General features: G+C 45.4%; 1 pseudogene; it reads left to right on the plus strand.

Annotated features, from left to right (window-relative positions):
* The first annotated feature begins 1,942 nt into the window (after positions 1 to 1,942).
* On the plus strand, positions 1,943 to 8,413 carry LOC136534414 (uncharacterized; annotated as a pseudogene).
* The last annotated feature ends 6,148 nt before the right edge of the window (positions 8,414 to 14,561 follow it).

The following is a 14,561-nucleotide window of genomic DNA, read 5'->3' on the forward strand; positions in this document are numbered from 1 at the left end:
AACTTGTAAATTATTTCTACAATTTTAACTAATAGAAAATGAGTGAAAAATATCTAGGTATGATATAGGGAGACTCTAGTTTATTTATAAATTTTCTAGGACTTTTTCCGTAATTAATAAGCTTATATATTTTTGTGTACAATCCCATGTGCACCTAGCAATTACCCTGTGTCTGACGCGTGGGGTCCAGGCATCTATCCAAGCTGACTGGTTACTGTACATGTGGGCCTATGCGCCGATCTGTGAACCTGCTCCATCTGTCTCTGCGGTTCATGTGCACCAGATCCATCCAGAAAGGGAGGGGAAAATGGGGCACTACTGCGTGGGCTCCGCAAGGTGGCGTGGTCCGCTCCCATTGGGCGGAGCGACGTGGCTGGGTTCGGCATCGGATGCCTTGCCGTTTGGTCGTCCTAAAGATAATTAGAATTTTTCCATTATAAAACGTGGGCTTCGCTCTTTTGTCATTCCGTAAAAGGATTCGCTCGTTTGTCACTATAAAACTGGACATACTAGCTAGAATGTCATTTCTGTATTGTTGCTAATTTTTTATTTTTGCGACCTCTTTTCTTTCCCATTTTGCCCCTGCTCAGCTAGAACAATCCATTCGATCCCCCATTCGTTCGGTCACGGGATAGACCGACGCCGCCAGGGCTGACGCCTCCTCGCCGAGAGCCCCCCGCCGCTGCCCCGATGCGTTCGCGCTAGCCCCCCGCCGCTGCCCTGACGCATCCACACTAGCCCACCTCCTCGGTTGTCTCCCCATAGCTAGCCAAGGGTCCTGGCACCGTCGGCCATGCCCGCGCTGCTCCAAGTGCTGGATGGATAACCATCGGCCAGATCTCATCCTAGGGTACACATTCTTGCTCATGAATGCTCTACTACTTAGCTTCTTTTTTACCGGTGCTCCCATATGATAGTTTCTGAGTTGTGAACTTGATTGCCTGGTTTTTTAGATCCATCATTAAATTGAATTAATCTTTCTTGTTTTCAATGGTTTGGACGTTCACGATAAATCTGATGGCTTTTGATTTATTAGGTTGACCCTCATAACCCAATGCCTTTTCATTTATTAAGATTACGCTCATGTGCTGTTTTTCAATGATAAAATGGCACCTAGGCTGTGCTCATGTACATAGAACTTTGAACCATTCTAGTGGTAATTAAGAAGTAAAAAAGAATAATTCTTAGTCCTCTAATTTATGGTGGTAATCTAACTTTGGAGATCTCCTAACTGTACTAGTTTTTTTCCTATACTAGGCTCGATGGAGAGCCTGAACTTATCTTAGCAGTGGTAGAACCTCCTGCACAGTAGCTGCGGACACCTCTTGTTGATTAGAATACGCTATGCATTGAAGAAAGTCAAGATGAAGAGGGAAGAATAGAGATAATGGATGATGAGGTGATGTATGCATTGTTGGGACTTAGGCTTGAGGATGAGGAGGCTGATAAGGTAAGGGAGGCAGCTAGAAAAGTTTGCGGTGAACAGAACGATGATACAACTAGGGAAGCCATTGATGTTGATGACTATTTACTAGGGGAGAGGACTGTGGTGCATGATCCAAATTGGCCTAGAATGTATCTTGGCACGGTGTATCCTAACATGAAGGAGTTTAGATTGGCTATGAGACAAGTTGCTATAAATGAAGAGTTTGAACTACACATTGTCAAAACAGACCCAACTAGATACATTGCTGATTGCAAAGGAGAAGATTGTCCTTGGCATCTTGTTGGGCGTAGACAACCTGATGGGTGCACCATTATGGTACTAACTTGCATTTTTTGTCCTTCTTTTATTGTTTGCATTCACTAATTAATTTTTTTGCAGGTGACAGTGCTTATTGGTGACCACACATGTACATCAAGTGCTAGGAGGAAGACTACGGCACCAACCAGTGCTTGGGTTGCTACAAAGGCAATACATCACCTTAGAAAGAAAATAAGCATGGGCTGTAAGGAACTGCAAAAAACTTTGCAGGATGAGTAGAAGTGCCAAATTCATTATGACACTGTTTGGAAAGGTAGGCAAATTGCTTTGAGAGAATTGTATGGCAAATGGGAAGATAGCTTTCAACTGCTATTCAATTGGAGGGCAGATGTACTAAAGAAGTCTCTAGGCAGTGTTATTGAGATTGGCATTAAGAAGGTAGACGACATGTTCTATTTCCATAGATTTTTCTGTGCACTACAACCTTACATTGAAGGTTTCTTAGAAGGATGTAGGCCATACCTTAGCATAGACTCTACTACACTTAATGGTAGATGGAATGGTCATTTAGCTGCTGCTTGTGGTATAGATGGTCACAACTAGATGTACCCAGTTGCTTTCGGCTTCATTGATGGTGAGACAACAGATAACTGGACTTGGTTTATGACTCATTTGCATAAGGCCATAGGAGATCTTCCTATTTTAGCTATCTTATCAGATGCATGCAAAGGTCTGGAAAATGCAATTCAGAAAGTGTTTCCTAAGGCTGAACATAGGGAGTGCTTTAGACATCTAATGAACAACTTTATTAAAAGGTATGGTGGTGATGTATTCTCTAAGATGTATCCTGCAGCTAGAGCTTATAGACAAGAAGTTTGCGGTTACTTTTTAAATTCAATTGTTGAAGCTACTCCTGATGTGTTGGTTTGGCTGGAGGCTCACCATTATAAGCTATGGATGAGATCTGCCTTCAATCCTGACATTAAATGTAATTATATCACTAATAACCTTGCTGAAGTGTTTAACAATTGGATCAAGGACTGGAAAGACCTTCCTGTTGTAGAGCTCGTAGACAAACTCAGAGAGATGATAATGGTGTTGTGGGCGAAAAGGTGAAGAATATCAGAAAGGCTTCATGGGAAGATCCTCCCAGCAGTCATACATCAGTTGAAGGCAAGAACAAGAGGACTTGGGCACTTGACTGTTGTAAACTCCGGTAGTTCTGCAATAGAGATTTGGGGCACCACAAACACTAATAGTAGACATGTTGTGAAGTCATATCTTCATGAGTGCACCTACCTTGAGTGGCAGCATACTGGTAAGCCTTGCCTAGCATGCTTTGGCTTTGATAACAAGTGCATAGTCCGCTAATGTAAATATGGAGGACTTTGTGCACGAGTATTACTCGGTTGAGAGGTTCTAGGCAGCCTATAAGAGACTTATAGAGCCATTGCCTGATAGGTCATAGTGGCCAGATGTTGATTTGCCATTTGTGCTTAAGGCACCCCTTGACAAGAAGGTAGCTGGTAGGTACAGAAAACTCAGGATGAAAAGCTTCCTTGAAGGTAGTGGAAGCAAAGGAAAGAAGGCAGCCAAGGAAGTAGCAAATGAGGCAGATAAACAAGCTGCGAATGAGGCACAAAATGGTAAGAAAACGAAGATTAGAGGCAAAAGGAAGTGCAAGAGATGTGGAGAATTGGGCCATGGTGAAACAAGCTACAAATGCCATCTTAATGGGACTAAGAAAAGGCAAGATCCAACTCTATAGGCAAAGGAAGCCAAGGAAAAATACAACAAAGTATGGTGACAATGCAAAGATCCCAACAAAGAGAGCAAAGAAGGGAGGGGACAGTGCTGTTGAACCAACATGGCAAGAAATGGCACCAGCAATGTCACAGAACCGACCAATTTATAAGAGTACAAGTACGATGGCAGCCCGCAAGCGGTCGCACTATCATACTTGAACCCATATAAACCCGGTAGTCCGTTGAGTACCACGATGGGTCTCGATAAACAATTACAACAACCAAGATCGTACAGGATTCAACATACATGCCACATATTACATAAAGTTCACAGATACATTTTCATCATCAGAGTACGAATAAAAGTTATTACAAACCGAGTTTGATAGATAAAGCGGAAGCAATTAAGTTCGAAAATAAAGTTTCCAACATAGTTTGATATAGTGCCAAGTAGGATCACGGTCCACAAAAGCAAAGATAGGGATTAATAAAGAAACCTACCCAAGGCTTACTCCTCATCCACAGCAGGATCGAAGCAACTCTTGCAATAACTGTAATACATAGTGCCATCTGCAACAATGAGAAATAAAACCCTGAGTACGAGAAGGTACTCAGCTAGACTTACCTACCATAAACCAGAAATAAAATGACTCCAAGGATTATGCAAGGCTATATAAGTGGAGATAGCTTGACAACATTTTGCATAAAAGCAATTGACTTAGTTGTACAATTTTGATTCCTTTATCAAGTTCATTATAACTATCCATCTCTAGATTAGCAACTATCTTGTGGCAAACATGTGGTATATCAATTTAAAAGCATACAATAGTAACCATAGCAGGTATTGTAATTCCATATTCATCCAAACCATCATGTTCCATAACACAGTTACTACGATGTTGGGACTAGCCAAGTTTCTCACTATCCAGGAGAGACGATGATTCGAATCGATTTCAACCAGCTGGGAATTTATTCCTAACACAAACCTAGGCATACCGCACGAAGGTAGCCTTAGGTCACCTTTGGTACAACTTAGGTCCACATTTCGCGGGTCTGTACTATGTCGCACAATCTAGGACACCAGATGCCAGGATGTTCAGGCCTAGCCTGCCCTTGGGCTCAGTCTAATCGCCCCCCGTAAGGAGGGCACAACAAAATGGGTCCCGGCCTGAGTTGAGCTACTCGGCTTCGCGGTCAGAACGAGTTATTCGGCCAACTAAGTGATAGGCATGCGTTCAATCTTGTTAGAAGCGCCAACAATGGTACGGTCCTTAATCGGCTCAGACGGAATCACATGAGTCATCCTACGCATAGACTCTGCTCGGCCTCGATTTTCTTTTACCCCATGGTTCTGTTCCACGATAGCAAATATAGCCAACCGTGCTCCGGTATCCACCTATATCTCGCAGGTGATAGGACATCACCCGACTTCTACCGGTCTAAGCATGGCTAAGCATATATTCGATCCTGGACCTATACCAGTTAAAGGTGTAATATCTAGACAAGGAATTCATATGCATCAAGTGGTTCCATTCAACTCTTATAACCTAATGCATCAATCATAAGTACTTAAGTAATCATTTGTAAAATATTGGGAGACTTAAAATGCTCCAGGGCTTGCCTCGAAGAAAGGAAGTGGGGCGGTGGTCAGGACACTCCGGAAGCTCTTTAGGATTCTGCTCCACACCTTCAGGAGCTACGACTTGAGGATTCTCCTGCTGGTCCCCTTCCTCTATCTCGTTGAATTCCAGCAACGTTATTTCTTCCTCCTGATCCTAGATGCATGAATATGGCATAAGATATTGTGAATGCATATATGTTAACAAGTGCATCATGTTCTACTGAGTAGGTGCATATCTCTTCTTGATTATGCAATTAACTACTTCAACAATTCATCAACTATTTCACAAACATCAGCTACTTGTTTTACTCATAACTGGAGTTCTAATCATCCAAATGCAGTGATCCTAGACTTTCTGGAAAGCTTATAAAATTAGCTACAACTTTGTTATTAACCACTTTATAGCAAACATCATTTTTATCATGCAACTCATTAAACTCCAGAATCTGTCCGAAATCCTTCCAATTCGCATTACAAAGTAACAATACTTCTACTTCATGTAATCATTCAAAGTTTTACAACACAAAGTCTACCAACAGTTTAAGCATACGAAATACACTCAAGAAAATATAATGGTGAAGCCCAAACTATTTCTTTAAATGCCTTTATTATTTTATTTAGATACATAGGTTAAATAATAAATATATATCAAATGTGCATCATAAATTCTTAAAACTTTACAGTGCCTTACTAATGCTACCAAAAGACTACTACAAAAGTTTCATGCCATTTTATATAGTAAAACATTCTATACAAAAAAGACAAGGCAGAAAGGCTTAAAATAGCAAAAATAGAAAACCCTAGTGAAAAGTGTCAAGCAACAGATTTCCTATTTTTCTTAGCATCCTTTTGGTACTAGGATAACCTCCAACAAATTTCATGAATATTGGATTCCTAAATAATTTATGAAAACTCATACTAGGATTACTTATTTATAAAAGAAAAATCTATAACTACAAATCTATGCATGCACTGATCCTCAAATTTTTACTAGGGCTCATGCATGTCAAGAATAGGTTACCACAAAAATTTCATAATTTTTGGAGCACAGGAACTCTAGATATAAAATAAACAAATTTGCATGCATTCAAAAACACATTTCAAATCTCCATTTAAATCTTCTAAAATTTCTACTGTAAGTGTCAAGATCATATTTTTCTTAAATACTTCACTTCCGAAGGAACACTACCAAATTTATTTCACCATTTTTGAAGCTACCAAACTGGAGATACAAATATTACAAAATAGTACAAAATCTGGAATCAAATGAACTATCCCTCAACACTGCTGTCGCTGACCGGTGGGACCCGCTGACAGAGGACCCCACGCGTCATTGACTCAGAAGTAGAGTGGCAGCGCTGTACGCTGCTGGCGCGGCCAAAGCTCGTCGATGGCGAGGTTGCCGACGGTGACGTCTTCACGGTACGACCTACTCGACCAGGCGCATCGTTTGCACTACTTGGCCGGCCCTATCGTCGATGCTAGTGACGACTGGCGGCGGCCATGGCCGCTCGGTGAGGTGGGACGACGGCAGTACGCCGGTGACGACCTCAGCGGCCCCTACTAAAGTTCAGACGAGCATCGCTGGACTACAAGGAAACTATTGCGCGCGCTCTCATGGCCTGTGGTGGTCTAGTTAGGTGGGACCACGGCTATGGAGGGTGGTAGTGGAGCTTTGGCGAGCACTTGCATGGCGCTGGAGCTTACTGAGTGCTAACAGCAGGCATAGGTGGACACGGTGGGTTGTTGGGGAGCTGGTGGTGCTGCTGTGGTGACGAATGGGTGGCTCGACGTGAGTTTGCGCTGGCTATGGCGACGGTGGAGGCGCTCGGCTGCAATGGCAGAGAGTGGTGCTGCTGTGGGTGGGGAAAGAGAAAGCCAGAAAGTTGGAACTGAGGGTGTGGCTCAGTGCGGGCGGGCGCTGGGGAGTTGAAGGTGCGCTCTGGCCTAGCTCTGCCACGCTGGGCAGGGCACCGGTGATGCGCGGCCACTGTGGGTCACCACGCGGCGCACGGACTCTGCCCTAGTCGGCCATCGAAGCCAGCCAATGCAGTTCATTTAGTTATGCGATCATAGCCTGACAGCAAGTTTTCCCGTCCATTTAACCGCTAATCCGTGGCTCCAAAGTGTAAATGGTCTTAACAACAATCACAGCCCTATGTACTAGCTCCAACTCTTGTTAAGGAATCATGCTCTAATCCGCAACCAAAACCAAGTTATATCATCCCCAATGTCAGCCTGTCAGTCGGTCAGTGAACCAAGACTTAGAAAATTTTGTTAAGTGTTGAAAATGTTGATTTTTCTGATTCTTGTGATCCAAATTCAAGCATGGTAGAAGCTAAATCAGTCAAGGACCCAAAAATAAAAGTTGTTCCCCATGCCAAACACTACAACTTTGCTTTAGTGACCTCCTCCATGCAAGGTCTCTAACACCTAGTTCAAACTTGGTCAAACATGTCACATTTAAATGATGATACACTTCAAACTATGGCTTAATGACCTATTTACCCCTAACCATGAATATCAAAGTTGTTCATAATGATACTCTAAACATGTTTAAGCAAATTGCAAGGTCATACAATCATTTCATGAATTAGTCACTCATAGTGCTATTTAGTTTAATCACATGAAATCTTAAGTGTTGGTTCATGAAAGGTGACTTCATGAACAAGGTCCTATTTGCTAACCTATGTGTTGCTACATGTTGTTGTGATCCATATCAACTAATTACATGTATATACTCATGATCATTTGCATATGTACAATGAAACATGCAATAACAAGCAAATGTTGCATACGTTTCAATCCAATGTTTCAATTGTAAATGCTCATTTATGAATGCATGATGATCATGCTCATGCTATGTAAGTCAATTATGCAAGGCTAACACTTGAGGTGTTACAAGCAACCCCAAATCCTTCCAATGACCAAGTCTTGGCACCAGCAGCCCCAACTCCTTCCAATGCCCAAGTCTTGGCACCAGCAGCCCCAAATCCTTCCAATGCCCAAGTCTTGGCACCAGCAGCCCCAAATCCTTCCAATGCCCAAGTCTTGGCACCAGTAGCCCCAAATGCACTCTCCAGCCCCACAAGGCTCACAAGAGAGCAAATCCTACAAAACAGCCCTATTAGGGTGGAAAGAGGGTATGTAACAGATTAATTCTCATTGTTTTATACTTGTACATGAGCAAAAAATGACTCATAGTTGTACTTTTATTGCAGTCGACTCCACACACTGCTAGGTGAAGGTGTGGATCCCATAATTGCTGCCTCACTAGACAAGACAGTCCAAAAGAGGAGCCCAGCAAAAAAACTAAAGCCAAGGAAACTGAAAACCAATTGATGCTTTGTGTCTGAAATGTCTGAAATTGAATTTCATGATCACAATAACATTCCAAAAATGTATCTGGTGTGAACCTTTATGGAAACTACTATGATATCTAGATATATGTATTGTGTGAACCTTTATGTTATTGGAATGGTGTGAACCTTTATGAAATCTACTATATTTTTGGAATGTTATCGTGATCATGAAATTGTGTCAAAATTCTGTCCAAATTCAATTGAAATTCTGTCCAAATTCTATCAAAATTCTGGAATGAGTAGGCATACTTGTCAATGCTAGACAATGGACCTACAACTGAGTGGCCAAAGCATCCAGAGCTAAACACGATGAAATAGCAGCTAAGTGGCCAAAGCATCCAGATTTTGCACTTATGCCAAAGCTGCTTTTTAGATGTCAGTTTCATATACTGAAAGGAAAAACTTAAATCATCGGAATGTTTAGAAACAAACAACCTTTAATGTTACAGTTGTACAAATGATAGATTAATTTTCTATAGTCAAAAGTATGTAAAGCTCATATCTTTCACTTGAAACCAAATCCTGCTGGTTATCATTTGGGTGGTGTTGTTGGACAAGGCTTCAGTTACACAGGTAATTTTCCTTGGTTCCAGAACTTTGGCAGCCTTAGATTCAAGGGCAAGGGAGGATATAAAATTACAATCAAATAATAAAGAAAATTCATCAATCACAGCTTGCCGATTTTCCCCATTTCTATGTTCCAGCGACCTAGTTTTCCTGTCCTTTTTTTCAATCCAGTTCCAGTGCAGATTCAGTACCATGGTTAACTTAGATAACAAGGCCAAACAATGGCAAAAAATGTGACAATAGCAAACACCTATTTAACATATATTTCAGTTTCATGTTTACAATCACAGATGAATAGGCAGTTCACAAAATCATCTGTGCATATGGGCATCCAACTAGCAGCAAAAGGAGATCTCCAGCAAAAGCTAACTAATCGGTACTGATACAACACAGTTCTAGAACACAATCTTGCTTCACTTGCTAATAAGCACTACCACACCTAAAAGAACTATGACAGTCTTGACTAAACAAAGCACCACCAACAACTGGACTAGATCGATAAGCTTGTCCATCTTGAGATAGATCCTATCTTCATCAAAAATCCTGCTTTTAAGCTTCATTTCTTCTTAACATTTAGTTTCACCATGACCTTCTAATGGCACTGCAGCTAGCAAATCTTCTTTAAGCTTCTTTGCGACTACTTTCTTGTACTCTTCCAACCACCTAAAGAATGGACATTTCTTCATTGCCTGTGGAAATGACAATACATAACACAATTTATTTATCCAAACCTTGACATAGTACCTAGTTCATCTAGTTGTATATGACAATAAACAACAGAGAAATATATACTCACAAATTCATTATAGTTTACGCATTTGAAGAAAATTCTGCCGTTGTTCTTTTAGGATTTGCATTCCACTACTTTATCACCACATTCTGGGCATGGAATCAGGGGGATCCCACTAGGGCCAAGTGGATATAGAGAAACGACAGATGTTGGGATGAACAACGAACTAGACGAACCCTCACCCATAGCCTGGCGTGTGCGGCGGTGGCCTAGGGAAGAGCACCCGGATGTGCAGGACCAGCGGCCGTAGATCCAACGATGGGGAGAGCGGGGACCTACTCATGGCGGCACCAGCGGGCTTGCATAGACACGTCGGGGCGGCGGTGGCACCCGCTTGGAGTTGCAGTGGTGGCTGTGGGTGGAAGAGAGCCGTCGAGACCCTAGAGTTGCAGCAGCGGCGGCCATGGGCGGAGCTGGAGTTGAGCTAGCAGAGGAAGTCTACCGGCCAGGGCTCTCCATGAACTCCCATGAAGAGACCATTAACAAGTGAAACGAAGAGTTAAGGCTCACGGGCAAAATGGGAAAGAATAGAGGTCGCGAAAAAAATTGGCAACAAAATACAGAAATGGTATTCTAGCGAGTGTGTCTAGTTTCATAGTGGCAAATGAGCGAAACTCTTTTGCAGGATGGCAAAAGAGCGAAGCCCACATTTCATAATGGCAAAATTCCAATTGTCTTGTTGTCCTGCCCGTCGTCCTCATTCACTCATGCAACCAAGAGAGATAGGGGGGAGAGAGAGAAAAGGGAGGGAGAGAGAGAGGAGGCAAGGTGGAGGGGGAAAGAGAGGGAGAGCGAGCTAGGGCATAGGGCGGTGGTGGCCGCCAGCAAAGTGGGGCTCCGGTGGTGGTGGTGCTCTGCCCTTGGTGTGGTGTGGAGAGGAGATAGAGTACAATAGGGAGAGGGAAGGAGAGGGCATGGCGCCTGTGGCTCGTTGCCACGGCTCCAGCGCGGTGGAGGGTGCTGGGCGACTCCGTGGTGGGCTTGGACTATGGTGGCATGGGCAGGGAGAGGGAAGCAGGAAGAGTGGAGGAGGAGGAAAGGGAGAGAAGGAGAGGGAGGGCAGCAGGTGGTGGCTTCGAGCTCCGACGGTCATGTGGGGTAGAGGAGGCTTCGGCAGCGACGGCGCTAGGGACCTCGACGGGCAGAGCCGAGTGCGGCTCCAACTTTGTCAACATCTATGGGGGATACGACCCTAGATACCCATGGTAGACCACATGGGCTGCGCCCATAGGGGCAGCCCAGCCCACAAGATGAAGCCTTATGGGGTATGACTCTGCTCGGTGCCTCCCACAAGACATCTGGAAGATATCCTAAAGATACTACAAGATTTGTTAGGATATGTATGATCCCAAGATTCCTGTAATCAGTTATTACTTTTCCGGTTATCTCTTAGATCTAACCGACTTATAACCCTGCTCCCTGGACTATATAAGGCAGACAGGAACCCCCTCCAAACTCACGTAATATCATACGATAGCTAATACAAACCAACATACCACAGGAGTAGGGTATTATGTCATACTAACGGCCTAAACCTATCTAACTCGTGTGTCTCTGTTGCCTTCTTGTTCTTGATCACACGCTTCTCTGCTGATCAATCTACCTTCATGGGATACCCCTTGGAGGACTGTCGATGATATTCTGTCGACAGTTAGGCACGTTAGGTAGGGGCTTGCGTGCTATTTCCCTGTCGAACAAGATGGCTTTTTCCACAAGCGCTTCGCCCCTTTCGTAGCCCAGCTAGATCTTCATGGTTAGGTCGATCTTGTGGATCATCAATGCTGATGGAGTTGGAGAGCTCCTTGAGCTGGCACAGATCGATTCTGCGCCGATCACCCCTACACCTATGATAGCAGATTCGATCTTGGAACGACCTCTGAGGTTGCCTTCATCGATGACTCGCCGCTCACTTCCTCACTACTAGAGGATGTAGATTAACAATGATGATCTAATCGCATCTATCGATTGGGTTGGTCTGAAGCTCGCCGATTGCCTCTCTATTGCCAAATTGGCTCTGGACACTCTGGTCCAGCGCCGACCACCCATCGATTTAGATCTACCAAAGGCTGCTTGAAAGACTCTAGGAGTTGCGGCTCTGCCCTTTGGGCTCGCCAACTGCTGCCACCACCTTCCGAGATGCCCTAAGGGGCACATTCACTGACCAGGTGGGAGACATTCATCCTCTCGCTGACCAGATCATCGACCAGCCTCTGCCGACCATCAACATGCTCCACATCGGCCGACGCTCTAGAGCATCCCTCCAGACCATCCCAGAGGAGAATCTAGACTCTGAGTCCCAAGGCTCTATGGAGATCCTCGCCTGAAACCTTCATCGAGCAACGTCCTCTCCCTCCTTTTTGGGGTGGCGCAATCTTCAACGTCAGCATTGATAGCCCCCCTCGGAATGACGAGACCGAGGAGGAATGCACCGCTCATGAGAACCAAAACATCAACTGTGCACAACATCGAGCAAACGAGAATGCCCTACGATGGCCGAGCAGCAGCTCTACTCGCAAGGAAGTCCACTCCAGCACAACCTCGTCGACAAGTTTCTCCGTGTTGATGGCCATGACGTCTACAAGACTCCAAGCGCCAACCTGGCCATGACCACCAATGAGCTCACCCAGCTCCCGTAGACACCGAAGGTCGCTAAGGTCGCCACAATGCTTAAAGCAGTGCATTGTCAGGTTAATGAGATCCGCTAGGAATAGAGACCTTCATACTCCACAACCTTGATTCACCGATCAGTCGCCACAAGATCTGATCGCTGCCCATGTCGCTTCTCCAACCAGCACCGCGACGATAGGCAACCCCTCCAAGACGGAGCTAGGGGCAACTGTATTGAACATCACCGCCAACTCGACTAGGAGGTCGACCAGGACGTCTGAGTGCACCTCAACAATCTTTGAGATGCACGACGACGCATCGACTGAACGCCGCTTTTGTTGCCATGAAGACAAAGTAGGCCGCTGCCAGGAGTACGAGCAAGAGTACGCTAACCCAGACTCAGCTCTCGAGCCACTCACCGACAGCAACACTGCAAATGATAGTGCCGACAACCCTGAGGGGCCCCTAGCATTCTCAAGGGTGCTCCGAACACTTTAGTGGCCTCGTGGTTTCAAAATCACTAGGGTCGAGCCCTATGAAGGAAGGATGAACCCGACACAGTGGCTACAGGCTTACACCACTGCTGTCCGCGCCACTAAAGGAGACACTAGTGTCATGGTAAACTATCTCCCCATCATGCTCAGACCAGCCGGCTTGAGCTGGTTTACCAGCCTTGCCCCGAATTCCATCAGATCCTTGGAAGAGCTAAAAAAAGTCTTCACCAACAATTACATGGCTATGTGTACTCGGTCGGGCACCAAGCATGATCTGAACCACATAAACCAAAAGCCATCCGAGCTCCTCCATAGCTACATTCGACGCTTTTCCGAGATGAGGAATTCTATTCCAAACATCATAGAAGCTGAGGTCATCACCACCTTCATCCGAGGACTCCATCACCGCGAGCTTTGCTCCAAGTTCAACCGCAAGGCACCCACTGGGATTGGCGAGATGATCACAACTGCCAACTAGTACACCGACGCCAAGGAAGCCGAGGTGCGCTTCAATGAGGATGTGGGCACTCATCGCCCAACATGTCGCTACAACGATCGCTCCGACGACCGACGCCACAATGACCGCCGCTTCGACGACCATAGTTACCATCGTGATAGCGGTCGTGATTGGCCAGAAGGGCCCAAGTCTAGTCAAAATCGCCGCCGCCGACCAGACCACATCATCGCTGCGATCAATGAACCTGATGCCAAGTGCAACTATGATGAGCAGTACAAAAGGATCCTTGATGGTCCATGCCCTCTCCATAAGAACTCCAAGCACAAGATGAAGAACTGCCTCAGTTTGGCTAAGGATTTCTAGGACAAAAAGCTGGACGACGACACCAATGACAGAGCCGGAGGTCGTCGACCACCTAGGGGCAATAACAATGCCTTCCAAGACCACAACAAGGTGGTCGCCACCATCTTCGGGGGCCTCGCCTCCACCAAGAGCAGAAGAGAACAGAAGCTCACCGCACGGCGGGTGCTCGCCATCACTGCAGAAGACGCCGTCGCTAACCCTAGCTATCGCCCATGGTTCGAGGTCCCCATCACATTCAGCAGGGCTAACCAGTGGGCAAACATTCCCTATATAGGGCATTTCCCCCTCATCCTCGACGCAACTGTCCAGAAAGTAATTTTCAGAAAAGTGCTCGTCGACGGTGGGTGCGCTCTGAATCTCCTTTTTGCTAGGGCCCTAAAGGAGCTAGGCCTCGGGTTTGTAGATCTCACACCCTCCAACTCCTCCTTTTGGGGTGTGGTACCTAGTAGGGCCTCCGAACCGCTGGGAGAGATCATGCTACTAGCACAGTTTGGCACGGCAAGCAACTACCGTGTCGAGCACATCAACTTCTACGTCGCCGACTTCAACACCACCTACCATGCCATACTTGGTCGGCCAGCTCTGGCCAAGTACATGGCTGTACCACACTACGCGTATCTAGAGCTAAAGATGCCTTTGCCTGCAGGAGTTCTAGCTTTGCGAGCCAACCTCTCCATCGCCTACTCCTACGAGACAGAGAGTCTCACCCTCGCCGATGCCACCAACCTCTCCATCAAGATGGCCAGCATGGTCACTGAAGCCAAGACGTCGCCCACCGATGACATGGAGATCCTAGAGCTGGAGTCTCCCCGCGCCTCTGCCAAGTCCAAGGAAATAAAGGAGGTTGGCC

The sequence above is a fragment of the Miscanthus floridulus genome, unplaced genomic scaffold, assembly GCF_019320115.1.
Source record: "Miscanthus floridulus cultivar M001 unplaced genomic scaffold, ASM1932011v1 os_1920_1_2, whole genome shotgun sequence".
In the NCBI taxonomy this organism is placed as follows: Eukaryota; Viridiplantae; Streptophyta; class Magnoliopsida; order Poales; family Poaceae; genus Miscanthus; species Miscanthus floridulus.